The sequence below is a fragment of the Adiantum capillus-veneris genome, chromosome 16 (genome assembly GCF_014529385.1).
Source record: "Adiantum capillus-veneris isolate H3 chromosome 16, ASM1452938v2, whole genome shotgun sequence".
Taxonomy (NCBI): Eukaryota; Viridiplantae; Streptophyta; class Polypodiopsida; order Polypodiales; family Pteridaceae; genus Adiantum; species Adiantum capillus-veneris.
Window position 1 is genome coordinate 17230826 of NC_140946.1, and position 22419 is coordinate 17253244.

A 22419-nucleotide genomic window follows, 5' to 3' on the forward strand; every position below is an offset into this window, starting at 1 on the left:
AGATACATATGACACACAACATAGGAAATCAGTTGTTTAACTAGGTAACAAGAGGCCATTCACACATGCAACACAGACACATAGCCTAAAAGATGCAACCATAAACATGCAAAAGACAGACACAAGGTAGTAATTAGCCCAAAGATGGAATCCTGAAGCCAGGTCTTACTGGAGAAGAAATCAACAATGAGATAAAAACTGGAAAATTGGAAAAATTTATGGCTTAATGACCCCACTTAGAGAATCAAGAGCGGTACAACAAGAACTTCAGTCACATGGGCATGCACATACATCTAGGCTCAAACTTTTGGTATGCGCTGACCATGAGCATTGAATTTCAGGCACTTTTGACACATTTCTGACAATTTTCTGAATTGTTTCAAATATGCAACATACATGCAGGTCGCCATATAGAAGAACAAGAAACTATGTTTCCTGTGTCAGTTATAACTTCCAATTCGGTCGTGATCAAAGAAAATTTTAGGCACAATTCAAAGTGTTCGATTTCTACATGAGACTAGGCTACAAACAACAAGAAAGTCTACGAGGACTACCATGGGATCTTTTGTTGGAATTAGGGCTGTAGGAAAACACACACAGCTTGGAGAAGACAAAGGAAGCTCAAGGCACACAACAGAGAGCGTTTTACTTAATGTGCAATAGAAAGATAGATAGCCCTAGAATGATGGGCGTATATACAATGCATTGGGGAAAAAACCTCTAGTGAGGGAAGAAATGCCCCGGCGGTCCTAAGTGTGTTCACACACATCACTACCACATGTATATGGTAACAAATCCCCCCTGGAGTGATGCGGTGAACGAGAGCTGGCACATAGAGTAAAGGGAAGTGCCATGCCCTGAGGACACGATCAATCCACAAAGGGGAGTAAGCCCAAATCTTTTTGAAAAAGCTTCGAACTTCTCACGAGACAATGCCTTTGTGAAAAGATGTGCTAAGGTTGTCGTTGGCACATAAGTCAAGCTGATCTCTCCTGATGAGAGCCTCTCCCTGACATAGTGGTAATGCACCTCAATGTGCTTTGTGCGAGCATGAAAAACTTGGTTCCCCGCAACTGCCAATGTGTTCTGACTGTCAAAGTATAGTGTTGGCAGTGTCCTGTCCAACACCCAAATCAACCATAAGGCGTCTGAGCCATTCACACTCAACCGTAGTTGTGAAGACTTCCCTGTACTCAGCCTCGCAACTAGAAGTGGCCACAATAGGTTGTTTTTTGCTCAACCATGATACACATGAACTGCCAAGCATGAAACAAAAACCACTTGTGGACACTCGCATGTCAAAACAACCAGCTCAATCTAAGTCCGAAAAAGCATGTAAGTCTGGCGGCAACAATCCCCCCTTGGGATAAAACAAGCCAAGATGTAAAGTGCCACTCAAGTAGCGGAAAATCCTCGACAGCCTGCCAATGCATAAATCTGCTGACCTGTGAGATTGCAAACTGAATATCTAGCCTTGTGTTGCGTACATAAATGAGGCAACCAACAATGGTTTGCTAAAGAGTGACATAAAAAGGATCACCAGCATCATAAAGACTCAGTTTCAAACCTGTTTTGTCACGTGCATCTAACCCTATGGGCACGTGGACAAGCTATCTCGTGTCTAGGGTTCAAGTCAGCCTAGGAAGTGATCCTGCACCTTTGAGAGTCTGTGAGCGAGCCATGCTTGTCTAGGCACTTATATTATATATACCTAGATGAATCGAGGATAAGCCCAAATTCACCCATAAAGGAAAGTGCAAGGTATAGACCCATGGTAGTCACCCACAAGACAATATAACCATCTGCTTCATCATGCATAGTGTTGACTAAACACCACGACATCCCCACTAACGTCATCAATGCCCAATAGTGGGTGTAGAAATAGGTTCTAGCATATGCTCCCAAACACAACACCACACACACACACGAGCATACATCAACACAAAGTTCAACGTACTGAGTTTCTGTCATGACTCAGGAGATCAAGGGCAAACTCAGCCATAAAGAAGCCTAGCACTAAAAGAAGCATTAAATCGAAAAAATTAGCAAAAAAATGAGGTAGTTGATAGGGCATACGCACCACAAAAGATAGAAAGAATTAGCACATTATCAACTGGTCATTGTAAAGAATGAGGATGCAAGAGAGCTACACAAGACAAGCACAAAGCACACAGAGATGGAAAGCTTCTTCTTCTTCTTCACAGAAAAGAGAGTACAAAATGACTAAGTGCTAAAGCTGAAAAGTAGCACATATGTACATGCGGTCACTAAGTATGAACTCGCTAGAAGCGTACTAGGCTGGCACTATAAGTGTAGTCCAGCTGTAGAATCACTGGCAGAGATCCTCCGTGTCGGTCACCTAACGCGCCAGTGAGTAAATGCCGTAAGCGGCCAAGACCCGTAGTGGATGCCAGCTCAAGGTGTAGAGCTCGACATCTCAACACTCCCCCTCGAGCTCTGCATGTCGCAGAGTCCAAGCATAGTCCGGAAACGTCGAAGCTTCTCAGCTCCGAGGGCCTTGGTAAAGATATCCGCTATCTGCTCCTCTGTGCTGACGTAGACCAAGTCGATGTCGCCCGCCAACACTCGCTCTCGAACGTAGTGGTAATGGACCTCTATGTGTTTGGTCCTGGCATGGAACACTGGGTTCCTAGCCAACTGCATGCTGCTGAGGTTGTCACAATGGATGAAAATCTGCTGGTCCACCTGCACTCCCAAGTCCTCAAGTAATGTGCGTAGCCAAGCTACCTCGCACGCCGCAACTGCTGCACCTCTGTACTCGGCCTCTGTGCTCGATAAAGCAACCGTAGGCTGCTTTTTGCTGCTCCAAGTAACAGCAGCACTCCCAAAAGAGAACATGAAGCCACTCGTAGATCTCCTATCAACAATGCTACCTGCCCAATCTGCATCTGTATACCCATACAATGCTAATGGTGCATCTGCTGCATAGAACAATGCGTAGTCAAGAGTACCTTGCACATACCTAAGTGTGCGTCGTACTCCATCCAAATGTGGCTTCCTCGGAAGTTGCATGAATTGACTCTCCAAGCCTACTGTGTAGCTCAAGTCTGGCCTCGTGATAGTCAAGTAGATTAGACTACCCACAATCTTCCTGTACATGTTGACATCCTCAACAACATCACCCTTCTCTGCACTCAGCTTTGCATTCACATCCAAGGGAATAGAAATTGGCTTACAATCAGCCATACCATACTTTGACAACATGTCCAAAGCATACTGTCTCTATGACAACCATACACCCTCTGGAGTCCTGATCACCTCAATGCCAAGAAAGTAGCGCAACTCGCCCAAATCTTTCATTTCAAACTCCTGTTTGAGAAAACCCTTCACATGGTCAATCTCCATAGCATTGTCACCAACAATAATAAGGTCATCTACATATATGGTAATGACCACAATCCCCACATCACTCTCACGTACATAGAGTGAATGATCAGCATGAGCTCTCCTAAAACCAATACTGACAAGATACTTGGCAATCCTGTCATACCATGCTCTAGAGCCCTGCTTCAAACCATACAAAGCTTTGAGAAGTCTGCATACATAATCTGGGTAACCTGGATCGACATAACCAGGTGGCTGATCCATATACACTTCCTCTTGCAACTCACCATTCAAGAAGGCATTCTTTACATCCATTTGATGCATAATCCATCCTCTAGATGCAGCCACTGCTATGACAGCTCTCACTGTCATCATCTTTGCCACTGGAGCAAAGGTCTCCTCATAGTCTATGCCATACGTTTGTGCATAACCCTTTGCGACCAGCCTTGCCTTGTGACGCTCAATGTTACCATCAGCCTTATGCTTGGTTTTATACATCCATTTACAACCAATAGCTTTCTTGCCACTTGGCAATGGCACCAACTTCCATGTGTCATTTGCTTCCAATGCAGCCATCTCTTCATTCATTACATCATCCCAATGCACATTTCCAACTGCATCCTCAAAACATGTGGGCTCCACATCCTGTATCACCTTAGCCATGTAGGCTTGGTGATGCGCTAGATACCCATCATAGGTCAACTTTTGAACTGGATTTCTGACTCTATTAGATCTGCGCGGTCCTGGGTCACTCCTTTGCCCTCTAGCATCTTCTTGTACTTTCCTTACATCAGGTGTCCTGACAGCCGGAATTCCAAATTCCTCATCAAGACTTTGTTCAGAACCATCTGAATCCATGTCTACATGTGAAAAACCTGATGATGCATCAACCATAAAGGGAGGTTCATCAACCTTTTCCTTTCCTTTTCGTGATACATTCCCTGTACCTGTTGGTGGAGTAACCTGCGTACATAGTCTACCATTCCATGGTTTCTCAACAGAGCCACGAGAAGAGGACTCTTGTGGTCCACTCAAAACCTGTGACTGTGGCCTCACATTTTGTACAACCACATCATCTTTTACATCAGCCCCAATAGTGACATGTGCATTACTGTACCAGCTGCTCATCTCATCAAAGACTACATCTCTGCTCACTCGTAATTCTCGTGTAGTAGGATTGTAGCACCTGTACCCCTTTTGTTCAAGGGAATATCCCACAAGAATACATTTCTCTGCTTTAGGATCCAATTTCCTACGCAACTCATCTGGTACATGCACGTAAGCTATGCAGCCAAACACTTTCAAGTGTGCCAAATCAGGCTTTGTACCTGTAAACTTTTCCTCAGGTGTTACATCATGCACCGCAGCTGTAGGTGTCCTGTTCATAATGTACACAGCTGTATTTACAGCTTCAGCCCAAAAATGATGAGGCATGTTCTTCTCATTCATCAATGCACGTGCAACCTCTGCAATGTGCCTGTTTTTCCTTTCTGCGACCCCATTCTGCTGTGGAGTATATCTGCATGTAAACTGCCTGTGTATACCATGCATTCGCAGAAAATCTGAAAAATCATTGGAGAAGTACTCTCCCCCTCCATCTGACCTCAATGTCTTGATTTGCATATCTGTCTCCTTCTCAATCATGACTTTGAAGTCTTGAAAGTGACCAAACACTTCACTTTTGTTACGCATGAAGTAGACCCATACTTTCCTTGTATGGTCATCAATGAAAGAGACATAATACCTGCAACCATGTATACTTGCAGTATCGGTTGGACCCCAAACATCTGTGTGCACCACCTCAAGTGGCTTTTTACATACATTGCGCTCATGTGGAAATGAGCCCTTTGACTGTTTTCCAAACTGGCATGCTGCACACACTTTATGCATACCATCCACCTTGAATTTGGGCAAACCTTTTACAATCTGTTTTGATTGCATGCTGCGCAATCTCTGCTCATTGACATGACCAATGCGTTTGTGCCAAATGTCAACATCAGCCACAACACCTGTGTCCTGTGCAAATAATGCAGCTTTTACCTCAGGCATGTCTACATTCAGCGTAAACATTCTGCCCACACATTTGCCCTCTGTGATCAGCTTACAGCCATTCTGGAAATCTTCTACATAACAGCCATTTGGATTGAAGCGAACCTGCAAACCCTGCTCAACCATTTGTCCAACAGAAACAAGATTCTTTGTAATGTTTGGGACATGAAGTACATCTGCTAAGTACTTTGATTTCCCACTCTTCGTATTTAGAGGTATGTCCCCTACATGAGCAATGGGGTGAGCTGTGTCATCTCCTGTCTGCACATAGCCTGACACATCTGGTTTGCGCATATCTCTAAACCACTCTCCACGAGACGTCATGTGATTAGAGGCACCTGAATCCACATACCAAACATCATCTTGGGTGGAATTCTCTGCAGTCATTGTATTCATTACATGTTGCATAACAAACATGCGCTCGTTTTTGCTGTCATCTGCATCTCTGCTAGTAGATGCATAGTTGCCCTGTTCTCTCTTTCTACTTGCTTTTCCCTTTGGACAGTCACGTGACATGTGACCTCTTTCACCACAAGTCCAACATTCTCTACTATCTGGAGTATGTTGCTGCCTGCTTGATCCTGCACCACGACCTCTTTGACTCCCCCTGCCTTGAGACTGGTTTCCCCTGCCACCTGTATTGTTTTGATTTGATTGACCTTCCAAAAATTGGCCCCTGCAACCCCTTGGGCCTCGACCACGACCTCTACCTCTACCTCTGTTGGAGTTAGAATAGAAGGCCTGTTCAGAATTATTTCTGCCATGAGAAGAAGATGTGTCAAGGTTCTTCTCCTCAAGAATAAGCATAGAAATCAAATCTTGGAACACGGGGATGTCGTCTCTTGTATTCATGGAAGACCTAAAATATACATACTCATCTCCTAGACCATCCAAGCATGCACGGACAATGTCATCGTCTTCCACTGAGACTTTAATAGATCCAAGAGCCTCAATGATACTCTTGATCTTCAAAGCATAATCATTGATGGAGAGGTTGTTCCTCTTAACCTGATTTAGCTCCGACTTTAGTTGAAGCTTCCTAGCCTTGGTGTTCACCTCGAACACTCTGCCTAAGTTTTTCCATGCAATGGCGGGGGTTTCAGCATCCTGTAGATAGCCCATCATGCCATCTGTGATGCTCATAGAAAGCCAATACATCACTTTGCTCTGGCTTTGTTGCCAGTCCCTCAAAGCTTTCCTTTGTTCTGCTGTAGCATTTGCCTCGGGAATCTCTGGTTCCTTTTCATTGTCTCCTTCTACATAGTCCCAATAACCTTTTCCTTTTAGGAAATTTGTTATTCTGAACTTCCATGCAGGGTAGTTATTTTTCTCAAGCTTCTCAGTAACAATCTGACTGAAACCGTCAGACATCTTGAAGCACTAAGACAAAATAGCTGCAATCTGCAAAAACCTGCAAATCTGCTGAACCTGCTATCGTGGTTCTTGTAACGCTTTCTACACTCAACGAGTGTCCACAATCAAGCGTACATACAACCACTGTACTTGTACAGTAAATCTCTGTATACTGCACTTTGGAGACCCGGTCAGAAACTTCGGCATCTGGTCGTGGATTGCGAACGAAGGGATTGTGATGCTCTTGCTCTCTTAGCCTCTCTTGCCTGCACCAGGCTCTAATACCATGTAAAGAATGAGGATGCAAGAGAGCTACACAAGACAAACACAAAGCACACAGATGGAAAGCTTCTTCTTCTTCTTCACAGAAAAGAGAGCACAAAATGACTAAGTGCTAAAGCTGAAAAGTAGCACATATGTACATGCGGTCACTAAGTGTGAACTCGCTAGAAGCGTACTAGGCTGGCACTATAAGTGTAGTCCAGCTGTAGAATCACTGGCAGAGATCCTCCGTGTCGGTCACCTAACGCGCCAGTGAGTAAATGCCGTAAGCGGCCAAGACCCGTAGTGGATGCCAGCTCAAGGTGTAGAGCTCGACATCTCAACAATCATAACTCGGACGAAACCTTCACAATGTGAAGTCTGCATGTCCGCTAAACGACTAAAAAATATACCTAGATGAATTGAGGATAAGCCCAAATTTACCCATAAAGGAAAGTGCAAGGTATAGACCCATGGTAGTCACCCACAAGACAATATAACCATCAGCTTCATCATGCATAGTATTGACTAAATACAAGGACATCCCCACTAACGTCGTCAGTGCCCAATAGTGGATGTAGAACTAGGTACTAACATATGCTCCCAAACACAACACCACACACACACACACACGAGCATACATCAACACAAAGTTCAACGTACTGAGTTTCTGTCATGACTCAGGAGATCAAGGGCAGACTCAGCCATAATGAAGCCTAGCACTAAAAGAAGCATTAAATCGGATAAATTAGCACAAAAATGAGGTAGTTGATAGGGCATACGCACCACAAAAGATAGAAAGAATTAGCACAATATCAACTGGTCGTAACTCAGACGAAAACTTCACAATGTGAAATTTGCATGTCCGCTATACGACTAAAAAATATACCTAGATAAATCGAGGATAAGCCCAGATTCACCCATAAAGGAAAGTGCAAGGTATAGACCCATGGTAGTCACCCACAAGACAACATAACCATCAGCTTCATCATGCATAGTATTGACTAAATACCACGACATCCCCACTAACGTCGTCAGTGCCCAATAGTAGGTGTAGAACTAGGTACGAACATATGCTCCCAAACACAACACCACACACACACACGCGCGAGCATACATCAACACAAAGTTCAACGTACTGAGTTTTTGTCATGACTCCGGAGATCAAGAGCAAACTCAGCCATAATGAAGCCTAGCACTAAAAGAAGCATTAAATCGGAAAAATTAGCACAAAAATGAGGTGGTTGATAGGGCATACGCACCACAAAAGATAGAAAGAATTAGTACAATATCAACTGGTCGTAACTCTGACGAAAACTTCACAATGTGAACTCTGCATGTCCGCTATACGACTAAGAAATATACCTAGATGAATCGAGGATAAGCCCAGATTCACCCATAAAGGAAAGTGCAAGGTACAGACCCATGGTAGTCACCCACAAGACAATATAACCATTAGCTTCATCATGCATAGTATTGACTAAATACCACGACATCCCCACTAACGTCGTCAGTGCCCAATAGTGGGTTAGTTGCATATCCTCTGATTGCACACAGCATAATCATTAGCATGGCATTCAGTACCCATCATGAGCATTTTATAGAGCATAAAACCCTTTTTTCCAAAATACACATTTTTCACTTATTTATTAATAAGTGACTTTGGACACTCCAAGTCAAGATTCTACCGCGACACAGCAGAGATTCACTTCCAAACAGTTCACAATTCACACTTGATTCGACAAGGCCCGACGGAGTTCCGTGCCTAGAGATATTGGCCCCGAAGACTGGCGCCCCTTTCGGTATTTCTTTTTGTATTAATCTGTGTTCAAAGTACAAGAGAGTGGGAGGGTTCTCACTCTCAGACTCTACGTCCAGATGCTCTGCAAAGTGAGGGCCCTACCCACTTATTTATAATTTACAAGGTGTGCCCAAAAACAGAGCCCCAAAAGCAGTAAGTAAAAAGCCTTCAAAAATAAAGCAACTTATTCCCAAAAGCTACCAATTTTTCAGCCAGCGTAAAATCTGCAATTCCGTACGCTTTGCCACGTCATCAGCTCCGCAAAAAGCGGGATTTCCGTACGATACTACCACGTAAGCACTTTCAACGTGAATTGCGAAAATTTGCCACGTCAGCATGGTTGCATATCTGGGTGTGTGTCCCGGGTCTGCTGCCCCACTCTGAGTATCTAGGGCCATGCCACGTCACCCATTTGTGACATACCCCCCTCTTAAAAGCATTGTAATCGCCCTCGATTACGCCTGCAAAACAGACAGAGGCCATAAACTGTCTTAGCAGACACTGACTGCCAGTACCAGCGCACTAGGAACAACACAACTAGGACATGTACCAATCAACAGTCACATCACTTGACATCACAGGACATCACATGACAAATCACATTCAAAATTCATTCGAATCTCAGACCATGGTAGACTATGCTAAACCGAATGCTTCAAGGTAAAGGTTCACAATCTGAGGAATGCCAGGTCCTCCTCCATCCACTTCGCATCCCATACGGAATAGTTCTTGAATTTAACCAAGAACCGCCTTATCGCTTTACCTTTTATCTTTCTATCTTTATGTGCCAATATCTGTTCTGGAACGAGTATCTCCTCGCTTTCTTCCACTTCGGGTTGCTCATCTGGCTCCCCATCATCGATGATCGGGCACATCGCCTTTAAAAGGCTTCAAGAGACTCACATGAAAAGCATTGTGAATTCTCCAAGTATTGGGCAGCTTCAATCTAAAGGAGACATCATTTGTTGCTCATTGATATCCTTGACACCAGCAAGGAAAGTGTACATGTCATCTTCCTCATGCATAATCTTCGACTCCAGCTCTTTACACAGCAATGCAATTTTTGCCTTATTGCGACTTGTATAAAGACCAGCATGAATATCCCAAGCCTGTTTGCAGATTTCGTTGAACGAATGTGAGGAGTAATAGTGCGCTTCACATACAACGCAATTAATGCATGAGCCTACTCATCTTTTACATTCCAACGAGCTTGTTCTGTCGTAGGCAAAACAAACTCTAATCCTTGCAGCAAGACCTGCAACATCCTCAACATCGCCTGTATCCTCAGAACCAAGACGTACTTCAATGCCATGCACAATGTTCCAACGCCCTTCGACACAAAAACATGTTGCATCATATAAGCCCACATAGGGTAATTGTCCCCATCCAATTTGTCCTTAGCAGCAAACATCTTAAACACATCTGTGTTGTTGTCAGCCATGGTAAATGTTGCACCGGATGTGAAAATTGTCCGAAAAGAGGAGAAGGAAAGCGGGAACAACACGTGCTACATAGCACAAACCATAGAAGACCGTAAGGAACCTGTTAGGCAGAAAAAGGCATTGACAGAATTTCTGCACAAAATGACGAAATAGCCTGCGCACTACCACTTGTAGTGGAAACGGAGGCCGAAATGAGCCCGAATTAGAAATCTGAGCTGCAAGACACCTTAACAAGAGGGGGCGCCCAAATGAGAGAGGAGGCTGATTTTTTGATATTGTGCCCTATAGTGTGCGTGTGTGTGTGTGTGTGAGAGAGAGAGAGAGAGAGAGAAAAAAAAAAGTGTGTGTGAGAGAGTAGTGGGTGCAGGTTCACAGTTTTAATGGAAAGCTTGCCTTTTGTTTGTCTCACGTAGCGCGATGATTTGCTCTCGTGCATCTATCTCTCTCCTTTGCACATATGGTAATGCCCCACTAGTTGGGCTACTCAAATGATTATGTACAGATCTGAGGGTTCTATGTGCGTTTGCCAAGGCAAGCGCCTTTTGAACAGGAACCGGATTAGCTACTTACTAATCCCCCATGGATACGCAGAGTTCCATGGTGAAAGATTGCGAATTTGGAGAGTTTTCTCGCGTGATAACTCGTCCAAATTACAAGGGAACTGTCCCATTGCGTGCGGGAGCCCTTGGGACACGCGTAGACGTGTTCGCTCCGCTAAAAACGATCCAAAACAAAGAATTACAGTCTGCTGTGTTTTTGTGCAGGTTTAGGGTTTGGCACCTGAACTGCAAGGGAACACCAAGGGAGCCTCGAAAAGGCCTTGGCATGCTTAGACAGGGCTTTGGGCACCAGGCAGTGGCTAAACAGGGAATTACAGCACGCTGAATTTCTGTTACAGCTGACCAGAAAGCTTCTAAATGAGGGAATCCGTCCTAGATAGGTATATTTGACCTACAGGGATTCTAGCGCCGTTATGATGCCAAAATCAGGTCGGGCACATGCGTTTTCAGCCCTCGCCCAGGTTTGGACAGCTTTGTGAGATTTTAATGTAAGTGTTCGGATCGTCTACTTTCAATTGAATAAAGAAATACCGAGAGGGGCGCCAATCTTTGGGGCCTACAGGGTGTCGGTCTCGTATGCGCAGTGACATTCTAGTCACTGGACGCATCTGTGTTCTCTTTTCTTCACAGTGCTCTATGTAAAGTTAACAGGTAATTGAAATAGTACTACCCTCTATTGTCTACAGGCTGGTTATATGGTTCCATCGACAGGATAGTCACTTTTTCTCCAAAAAGTGCAGCATGGATTGTTGTGGGTGAAAGCAACACAGATCTTGCCGTTATGGCAGAGAAAAGAGATCAAGTACCTGAAGAGAGATCTGGCACAGAGAAAGTTCCTTCAACTCTTCAAGAAGAGGACATGTAACAAACTTGGACACTCCAAGTCAAGATTCTACCGCGACACAGTAGAGATTCACTTCAAAACAGTTCATAGTTCCGTGCCTAGAGATATTGGCCCCAAAGACTGGCGCCCCTTTCGGTATTTCTTTTTGTATTAATTTGTGTTCAAAGTACAAGAGAGTGGGTAGGTGCTCACTCTCAGACTCTGCACCCAAATGCTCTAAGAAGTGAGGGCCTAGCCACTTATTTATTGGTTATAAGGGATGTCCAAAAGCAGAGCCCCAAAAGCTGTAAGTGAAAAGCTTCTAAAATTAAAGCATTAGAGCCAAAAGCTGCCAATAATTTTCAGCCAGGGCAAAAGCAAGATTTCCATACAGCTGCCCGCTTTTTGCACCGCAATTCACAAAAATTCCATACGGGTGCCACGTCAGCCTGTCAGCGAGAATCGCACTGAAAATTGTGGAACTGCCATATTGTCTGCCATGTGTACATTCCGGGCATGTACCTTGCTGCCAGCCGGTGTGAGTGTGTCTGGGCATGCCACGTGTGACATACCCCCCTCTTGAAAGAATTGTAATCGCCCTCGATTACGCCTGCAAAAACAGACAGAGACCATAAACCGTCTTAGTAGACACTCATTGTTAGTACCGACGCACTAGGCACAACACCATCTAGCACATGTACCAATCAACAGTCACATCATCGGACATCACTTGACATCACATTCAAATTCATTCCAAATCTCAGACCATGATTAATCGGCAACGTATTTAGTAATCACATCTAGATCCAATCGGGACCTCACAGATACCCAATTAATTAATCCTTATTACAATCATGTCTATAGAGATTTATGAGAACGAAATGCTACAATCATTTCGTCTATCAGTTCCTGCACTCAAACAAGTCAAGTACGAATCAATCAGTTTCATTTTCATTATAGGGAATTCCAGTTCATAAAGTAATACAACAGAATACTGTTAGCTCACCAATATCCCTGAAACCCAAAGGGACATCAGTGACTCTATATCAAATCAAAATATCAGGGCAATCTGTCGACAAAGGAGCGGGGTGTGTCACAAAGTGATGACGTGGCGAACAGCAGAAACCCTAATTTCCGAAAATCGCGGAGACGGATTATTATAAAAAATTAAAAAAAATGATGAGCGACGCAAATTTCGCTTTTTCTCTACTTAAATGAGAAAGAGAGAGAGAATGCTTTTGCTTTCATGTTTTGACTCTCTGTGAGAGAGAGAGCAATTACTTTTGATTTGAAGCTTTTGGGGCTCTGCGTTTGGGGATCCCTTGTAACCTTTAAATTAGTGGTGAGGGCCTCACTTCTCAGAGCATCTGGACGCAGAGTCTGAGAGTGAAACCCTAACCGCTCTTGTACTTTGATGATTGATTAATATAAAAAGAAATACCGAAAGGGGCGCCAGTCTTTGGGGCCAATATCTCTAGGCACGGAACTCCGCCGGGCCAGTGCAAATCTATTGTGATCTGTGAATTGTTTTGAAGTGGTTATTTGGTGCTGTCGCGGTTGATTCTTGACTTGGAGTGTCCAAGTCTGTTACAGTGGTATCAGAGCACGGCCGATTTCTCTTCTACGGGAAATCCGATCCCCGATTTTTTTTTTCCGCGGCACCTATGGCTTCAGGCAATGATCAGTCGACTCCCTCTGCATCTGGAGATGCGGGCTGGGATCACAACGAAGATTCAAACAGAGAGTATGGCCCGCCTCGGCCTACTCAGGCGGAGCAAAGAGAGATGGAGCATCGTCAATTGATTGGCGATGCAACAAAGATGATGCTCAATTTTGCCAAGGACCCAAAGATGGAAAAATATATGAACCAGACCTCTTTGGAAGAGGTACAGACAGAGTGGTAGAGAACCACAACACCACTCCCGAAACCCGCTCTCAAGAAATCTTCTGCCTCCAAGAAATATACGGAGAAGGAACTGGAGAACGTGGTTGATGCACGGATTGCTCAGCTTTTTGACACACAAAAGAAAGCCAAAAAGCACGGCAAAAAGCAGAAGAAAGGCACTGACTTCCCGGGATATTTGGGTCGTCGGTCGACATTCGACAAAGCAAAGAAACGGAAGAAGCGTGTTCGATTTGAAGGAGTACCCAGTTCTTCTTCTTCTTCTTCTGACAGTTCTTCTAGCTCCTCGGATTAGAGCGAAGAAGACAGAAAAAGCAAAAAGCGAAGCAAGACACAAAGCTTCGGAAAGGGCAAGAAAAAGACAAAGAAGGCTACATCTCGCCCAGAGACTGACAGTTCTACTAAGGACTCGTGTACAGACAGCTCAGATTCCGATGACGGAAACTTTTATGCGAACAAGAAGATTTTTTTTATTTTTCTTTTTACAAAGCCAACCAGTATGACTTTCTCAAAGATAAAAGCAAGAAAGTCCGAGAGTTTAAGGAAGGTGGCCACTCGATCAAGTTTGATACTTTCTCAGGATACTCAGATGCTTCGAAGGCTTTGTCTTTTATACAACAGTTTGACATCGCTTTCGCGGGAGGACGCTATTCAGAGCACTCCAAGATTCGGAGAGCTGCCTCTTATTTTAAGGGGAATGCTCGCACTTGGTGGTCCACGCTTCTATTAAGCAAGACTGTGCCAGTTACATGGCTGAAATTCAAGAGGCTTTTTATTTCTTCTTGGTTGACTCAAGAGTTTGAGCGAGATATACGAGCTGCTTGGAACCATCTCCGGATGACCAAGAGCGATACAGTGAATTCTTACTGTGAAAGATTCTGGAGCTCTTTTCTACCCGCCTCTTCATTCAAGAAGATCTCGTTCAGAGAACAGATTGAGCGGTTTACCTTGGGTCTACCTACAGAGATCCGAGATCATTTCTTGGAACAGAAGTCAGCTTCTATTCAGGAGTTGATGAGTCATGCGACGCAGGGCTTTGCCATTTACTCTGGCAGTCTGACCTACCCCACAGATGAGGCTATGACACAACGAGCCGAACAGACTTCTGGGAATGAAAGTAGAAAGAAAAAAGAGCAACCCAGAGAAAAAAAAAAAAGAGGATGCACGACCCAAGCTTACTCCTGAGGAGAGAGAGAGCTTCATCAGAGAGGGGAAGTGCTTTGGATACGGGGAACAGGGACATATCTCCGCGAAGTGCCCTGATAAGGCACAGAAAGAACAGAATGATAAAAACGACGACAGGCCGGAGAGTTCGAGAGCAGCTGAGGAATGTGGCAAAAAAGGCAGATAGAAAAGCAGAACTGGTACCACATGGCGTGGGACCTGCACCGAATCTAATGAATGAAAGTACAAACTTTGCCGCTTTTGGGGCAAAGTGAAGGATCAGGAAGCCCTTTTGAAGGAGCCAAGGCCAACTTCTTTTCACTTGGAATTGGCGGCTCGATTTGGAATTACGCCCAACAGACTGACGCCACAGGCGAAGGTAGTTCGACTGGCACCCGGATGGGATGTTGCCATTACACCGAGCATTGGCAAACTTTGTTTGCAATGACAGGGGTGTTCAGGGCACGCGAGTGACGTTCTACTCGAGATCCCTTGGTACCACAAGAACTACGCCGTGGTTGACTACCGGGCCGAGAAAGCGACTTTGATAAATGAAGGGCTTAGAGATTGTACTTGATGAACTTCAGTTTCTTACTCATTCTTTTGGGAGAGAACTGAACGCTGGATAAAGGTTGAATATGTTTTGACCTGATCAAAAGAACGCCAAGATTTTTTCTCCACGCTCATGCCAATTGCTTTTGAGAGGGCCTGAAGATCATACCATTGATCTGATATCTAGAAGCACGCCACCGAATCGGCCACCTTATCGTGTGAGCCGAGTACAGAATGAAAAGATTATGAACCCAGTGAAAGACCTCTTGGAAAAGGGTCTTGTCCAGCCTAGTACTTCACCGTATTGCTCTCCAGTGTTGTTGGTTGTTGGTTTTGAAGAAAGATGGATCTTGGAGAATGTACATCGATTATAGAGTTCTCAACAAAATCACCATCAAGAACAGATTTCCGATTCCTAGGATCGATGATATACTCCACAAGTTACAGGGATCCTCGTGCTTTAGCAGGATTGACTTGAAGAGTGGATATCATCAGATCAGGATAGCGCCGGGAGACGTCTACTAGACAACTTTTCGGACGACTTTTGGGTTATTTGAGTTTTTGGTGATGCCTTTTGGCTTAACCAATGCTCCTGCGACATTTAACCGGATGATGGATAAGATTTTTCGAGAGTACAGGCTATTTGTTGGCACTTTCTTTGACGACATCATTGTTTTCTCCATGAATGAGGCAGAACACAGAGATCATCTGCTTCAAGTCTTTCAGGCATTACGAGATCACACGTTAGTGATTAATGCAAAGAAAAGTGAATTTTTCCTACCAGAGATACACTTTTTGGGACACATTGTCTCAGCAGCAACAGCAGGAGTGCAAATGGACCCGGCCAAGATAGAGACTATCCGTGATTGGCCCGATTTGAGGAATGTCCATGAAGTTAGAAGCTTCTTGGGACTGTGTTCGTACTACAGGCGGGTTCATACGAAAGTTTGTAGAGGTTGCTTCCCCTTTGCATACCTTGACACAAAAAGGAGTATCTTTTTCGTGGGGACCCACAGAGGTGACTGCCTTTCGGACACTGAAAGAGAAATTGACTACGGGACCTATTTTGACTTTGCCGGACTTGCAGAAGTCATTTGAAGTATATTGTGATGCTTGTGGTTGTAGTCTGGGTGCGGTCTTGATGCAAGAAGGCCATGTCATAGCTTACGAGAGCCGTTTGTTCTCTAGGCCGGAGATGACAGCACAGATCTATGAGAAAGAGCTTTTGGCGGTTATCCATGCTCTTACTCAGTGGCGGCATTACCTACTCGGAGCGGATTTCACTGTCTTTACAGACCATCAGAGTTGGCGCTACTTCTTGTCACAGAAGCAGCTTTCGGAAAAGCAGATGCGGTGGGCGAACATCTTGTCACAGTTTCACTTCCAGATTGTCCATGTGCAGGGACAGAAGAATGTGGTGGCAGATGCTTTGTCTCGGAAACCGTTGGTTCTGGCTATTTCCGCGATTCATCATAGGAGCTTCAAGGATATGGTCGATCAGTATGCCACAGATACAGATTTTGCAGATATTTTCACACGGCTACTGGATGGGGAGACAGTAGCTGGATACTCCCTTCGGGAAGGCTACTTGATGAAAAAGACTATGTTGTGCGTTACACAGCCGTTGAGGGAAAAGGTTATGACTGAATGCCACTGTCCACCTTTTACGGGTCACCGCGGCATTGCTACCACCATGAAAGGGGTAGAGAGATACTTCTTTGGGCCGAGACTCAAAAAGGATGTGGAAGAGTTTGTGCGCAGTTGCTTGGAATGCCAGAAGGTCAAGTTTGACAGGCATAAGGCACAGGGATTGTTACAGCCTTTACCCATACCCACCCACCCCTGGGAAAGTATTGCAATGGATTTCATTTTTGATCTCCCAAGAACACAGAATGATCACGATGATTTTCCGATTACATGGCACGTCTGAGACGATTGTCTCCGACTGACACCCCAGATTTATGAGTTTGTTTTGGAATGCAATTTGGGAGAACATTGGCACGCAGTTGCAGTTCTCGTCATCGTTCCACTTGCAGACTAACGGGCAATTTGAGATTGCCAATTCAATGATTTTAGATTTATTGAAGTCTTGTATCTCGGATCAGAAGACTCAATGGGAAAAGAACCTATCTTTGGTGGAATTTGCCTACAGTAACACGATACACTCTTCCACGGGGAAGACGCCATGTGAGATTGTTGAAAGTGCTGCGAAGGTTCCATCCTTCCTGAGCACAAAAGATTAGATATTGGAAGCGGATGAATATTCGCGAGATTTGGATACGGCTTTTGCCAAGGTTCGCGAGACTTTGCAGAAGTCTCAAGAACGACAGAAAAAGGCAGCGGATCGCCATCGTCGCGACTTGAAACTGAAGGAGGATGATTGGGTGCTCTTACTTTTGAGAAGGCACGCCTAAGAAAGAAAAAGGGAAAGGAGAGGCTTTTTCCAAAGCTTAGTATGTGATACTACGGACCTTTCCAGATTACTGACAAGATAAATGATGTCTCCTTCCGATTGAAACTGCCAGATACTTGGAGGATTCACAATGCATTGCATGTGAGTCTCTTGAATCCTGTTAAGGGTGATGTGCCTGATGATGGGGAGCTTGATGAGCAACCCAAAGTGGAAGAAAACGAGAAGATCCTTGTTCCTGATCAGATTTTGGCACATAACGATACGAAGAAAGGTAAAGTCCGAAGGCGGTTCTTGGTTTAGTTCAAGAACTTTCCTGCATTTGATGCGAAGTGGATGGAGGAGGAGGACCTAGCAGATACTCCTCGGATTGTGAAACTCTACCTCGATGCTTTGGTTTAGCATAGTCTACTCCAAACGCAACCCAGAATTCAGCTTGGTCGGAGATCTGGTGCAGTGGGATGCACAAGAGGGGAGTCACTCCGCTCCCTTGTCAACAGATGCCTCGATTTTGATACTAAAGTCACTGATGTCTCTTTGAGCTTCAGGGATACTGAGAGCTGACAGTATTCTGCTGGATGACTTTATGAAATGGAATTCCTGATTATGATACTGATTTGTTCTTGACTTCTTGTGAGTGCAGGAACTGGTAGCCGAAATGACTGCAGCATTTTGGTCTGATTGATCTCGAATAGACATGGTTGCAATAGGGGTTAGTCAATCGGACATCGATGAGGTCCCGATTGGACCTAGATGTGATTGCTAGCTACAGTGCCGATAAATCATGGTCTAAGATCCGAATGAATGTTGAATGTCATGTGATGTCCTGTGATGTCTGGTGATGTCCTGTGATGTGGTGTGATGTGACTGTCGATTTTGTACATGTGCTAGATGTGTGTTCCTAGTACGTAGATACTAACAATCAGTGTCTGCTAAGACGGTTTATGGCTTTTGTCGGTTTTGCAGGCGTAATCGCGGTCGATTACAATGCTTTCAAGAGGGGGATATGTCACAAAGTGATGACGTGGCGGACAGCAGAAACCCTAAAATTCCTGCAAACCCTAATTTCTGCCAGAAACCCTAATTTCTGGAAATCGCGGAGGCGGATTATTTTTTTTTTTTTTAAAATTTGAAAATGATGAGCGACGCAAATTTCGCTTTTTCTCTACTTAAATGAGAAAGAGAGAGAGAATGCTTTTGCTTTCATGTTTTGACTCTCTGTGAGAGAGAGAGAGCAATTACTTCTGATTTGAAGCTTTTGGGGCTCTGCTTTTGGGCATCCCTTCTAACCTTTAAATTAGTGGTGAGGGCCTCACTTCTCAGAGCATCTGGACGCAGAGTCTGAGAGTGAAACCCTAACCGCTCTCTTGTACTTTGATGATTGATTAATATAAAAAGAAATACCAAAAGGGGCACCAGTCTTTGGGGCCAATATCTCTAGGCACGGAACTCCGCCGGGCCAGTGCAAATCTATTGTGATCTGTGAATTGTTTTGAAGTGGTTATTTGGTGCTGTCGCGGTTGATTCTTGACTTGGAGTGTCCAAGTCTGTTACAGGGTGACTCCTCTCTTGTGCATACCCGCTGCACTAGATTTGCCCATGCTGAAATCGGGATTGTATCAGAGTAGACTATGCTAAACCGAATGTTTCAAGGTAAAGTTTCACAATCTGAGGAGTATCTGCTAGGTCCTCCTCCTCCATCCACTTCGCATCCAATGCGGGATAGTTCTTGAATTTAACCAAGAACCGCCTCATCACTTTACCTTTTATCTTTCAATCTTTATGTGTCAGTATTTGTTCTGGAACGAGTATTTCCTCGCTTTCCTCCATTTCGGGTTGCTCATCTGGCTCCCCATCATCGGGCACATCGTCTTTAAAAGGCTTCAAGAGACTCACATAAAAAGCATTGTGAATTCTCCAAGTATCGGGCAGCTTCAATCTAAAGGAGACATCATTTATCTTTTCTTTTATCTGGAAAGGTCCGTAGTATCTCATGCTAAGCTTCGGAAAAAGCCGCTCCTTCCCCTTTTTCTTTCTCAGGCGTGCCTTCTCAAATTGTAAGAGCACCCAATCGTCTTCCTTTAATTTCAAATCGCTACGGTGTCGATCTGCTGCCTTTTTGTGTCTTTCGCGAGATTTCTCTAAAGCCTCCCGGACCTTGGCAAAAGCAGTGTCCAAGTCCCTCGTCTCCTGGTCGGCTTCAAAAATCTTATCTCAGGTCGGACAATGGAGGAGAATATGTATCTGCTGAATTTCAACATTTTTTTGATGATAATGGGATCAAAAGGGAGTTGACAGCCCTTTCTAATCCGTCTTCGAATGGTGTGGCTGAGAGGTACAACCGTACTTTATGTGAGAGAGGGCATTGCATATTGTCCACCACTAATCTTTCCCAAAAGTTTTGGGGAGAGGCATTAAAAACTGCAGTTCATATTTGCAATCGCTCTCCTAATAGTACGCTGAAAAATGACATTCTAGAGGAGGTTTGATCTAGTAAACCTGCCTCTTATGATCATTTGAGAGTATTTGGCTGGAAGCATTTGTTCATGTACGCAATGACTTGAGAACAAAGCTTGATATGAAGTCCATTAAAGGAGTCTTCCGAGGTTATGGGGAAGAAGGTGAAATGGGCTATAGAGTGTGGTTACCACAATTTAGATCGATCAAGATCTCAAACAAGTGATTGAGTGTGGTTGCAAGCTGTAATTCTCTGTCTTGGATCGTTTTGAGCGGAAGCAAACTTGTTTATGAGCGTCTCAGGAACTCCTGCTTGCAATAGGACACTTTCATTTTGAATTGAACAAGTTTTCACGCGAGAAAACTCTCCTATTTCGCAATCTACCGTGATGGAATTGTCCGTACTGTCACAAGACGGGCACCACGTGCCAATAGAAAAGAACAGACTGAACAGACTTTTAGCACTTCAATAACAATTGAACTAAAAGAGAGACGACACGGAGTGGGGGAATTCCACCCCAGAGAGTATTGGCCCCAAACCTTGCGTCCCTTTCGGTATTTCTTTATATTGCATCAACACAATACAAGCCGGTACTCCAGACTCTGCACCTTCTCCAGGAAGCATGCCAGAGAATGAGCCCTTGGCACATATTTAAAGGCCCTTGGCCTATGAAAAGCAGTTTACATGAAAAGCCTTCAAACTCAAAAGCTTCTGGTCCAAAAGCAATGCCAAAAAGCTGTCAACGTAAATCACGGAATTCCGTACAGCTGCCACGTCAGCAATCAACGCAATTTGCCACGTCATCAGTTCAGTGTGAAATCCGGACAGTTTGCCACGTCATCAATTCAGTGTGAAATCCAGAAATCCGTACAATCTGCCACGTCAACAGGCCGGCGGAAATCTGTTGCTTTTGCTTCTTTTAGGCCCCTCGGCCCATCTGCAAGTTGGCTCCATTCTTCAAGGCTTTGACACGTCCAGTAATTTGTTACAACTCCCCTTCTTGAAAGAGAGTAATCGTCCGCGATTACAACATATCTACAAAACAACTCAAGTTAGCTCAAAAATTTTCGAGGGTCATTCCAAGGGACATTCAGTTTGCTCTTTTTGTTAAGGAGTTAGCTTCTCCTTTCGGCTCTTTTGATCAAGGAGTTTGCTTCTCCTTTCGTCCAGATCGGAACTCTTTGTATTCTAGAGTAGTAAAATTAGACATCACACCCAGACCGCATTGATCTTCCACGGGTGTCTTGATGCACTAAAATTACATAGCCAGGCAATCTCATCCAATTAGGAATATTCAGTGGTTGGCACATCACAATGCAATAGAAATGCTCACATATGCATGTTACAAGACATAGAAACATAAAGCCGCCGATGAACACTCCCCTTGCAAATAACCATCCAGGTCCGGGCCATGAGCTGTTCAACGACTCCCTCATCACTCCTCCCGCAAATAACCTAAAAAGGTCCGCCCCATGAGATATAGAGGCCTTTTACAACCGAACACTCCCCAGACCGCAGCCTGGAGGTGCTAAGAGTAACCACTACACAGACTTCTTAACACTCTTCCCGTAAATAACCATGCAAGTCCGGGCCATGAGTAACAACAGTTTTCAATCATTCAATACTCCCCCCGCAAATAACCACAAGGGTCCGGGCCATGAGTATGAACAAGCATTCTCAAACATTATTTCTCACCCTCCACCCGGGAGTAAAATCACCAATCATTGAAACTAGTATTAAGACCAGAGTCAAACATTTCAAATCGGCACCAGGACAGATTCAAAACAGATACCATCCATTTCAAACAAAGTTTCAAACAATACTTTCTCAAACAAAGTTCAAAAGTATCTAGCTATAAAACAACTAGAGAGTTCATTCAGGGTTTTGTTTGGACAACTGAACTTTTAAGGACGATTGGCTTGTCCTCCTGCATCACGGTGATGGTTCGGTTCCGAACCTGGAGAGTCACATCATTCTTGTCATGCCAAGGCATGCCTAATAGAACGTCACAATTGCCCAACTTCATGATGTGAAAATCAGTTTTTCCATGATAATCTTGAATAGTCACTGGAAGAGCACCAATGAGCGGTACCACTTTCTGAGTTTGCCCCGTGGCTAGCCCAGCTCTGATACCACTATCACAAGACGGGCACCACGTACCAATAGAAAAGAACAGACTAAACAAACTTTTAGCACTTCAATAACAACTGAACCGAAAGAGAGAGACGACACGGAGTGAAGGAATTCCACCCCAGAGAGTATTGGCCCCAAACCTTGGCGCCCCTTTCGGTATTTCTT

The 22419-nt window shown here is 44.4% G+C and overlaps 1 protein-coding gene across 1 annotated transcript in view; it reads right to left on the minus strand.

Moving 5' to 3' along the window:
- The window catches only part of LOC147438628 (ubiquitin-conjugating enzyme E2 7-like), a 46967-nt gene that overhangs the window by 1054 nt on the left and 23494 nt on the right, over positions 1 to 22419 (minus strand). The gene's annotated exons all lie outside the window — the stretch shown is intronic.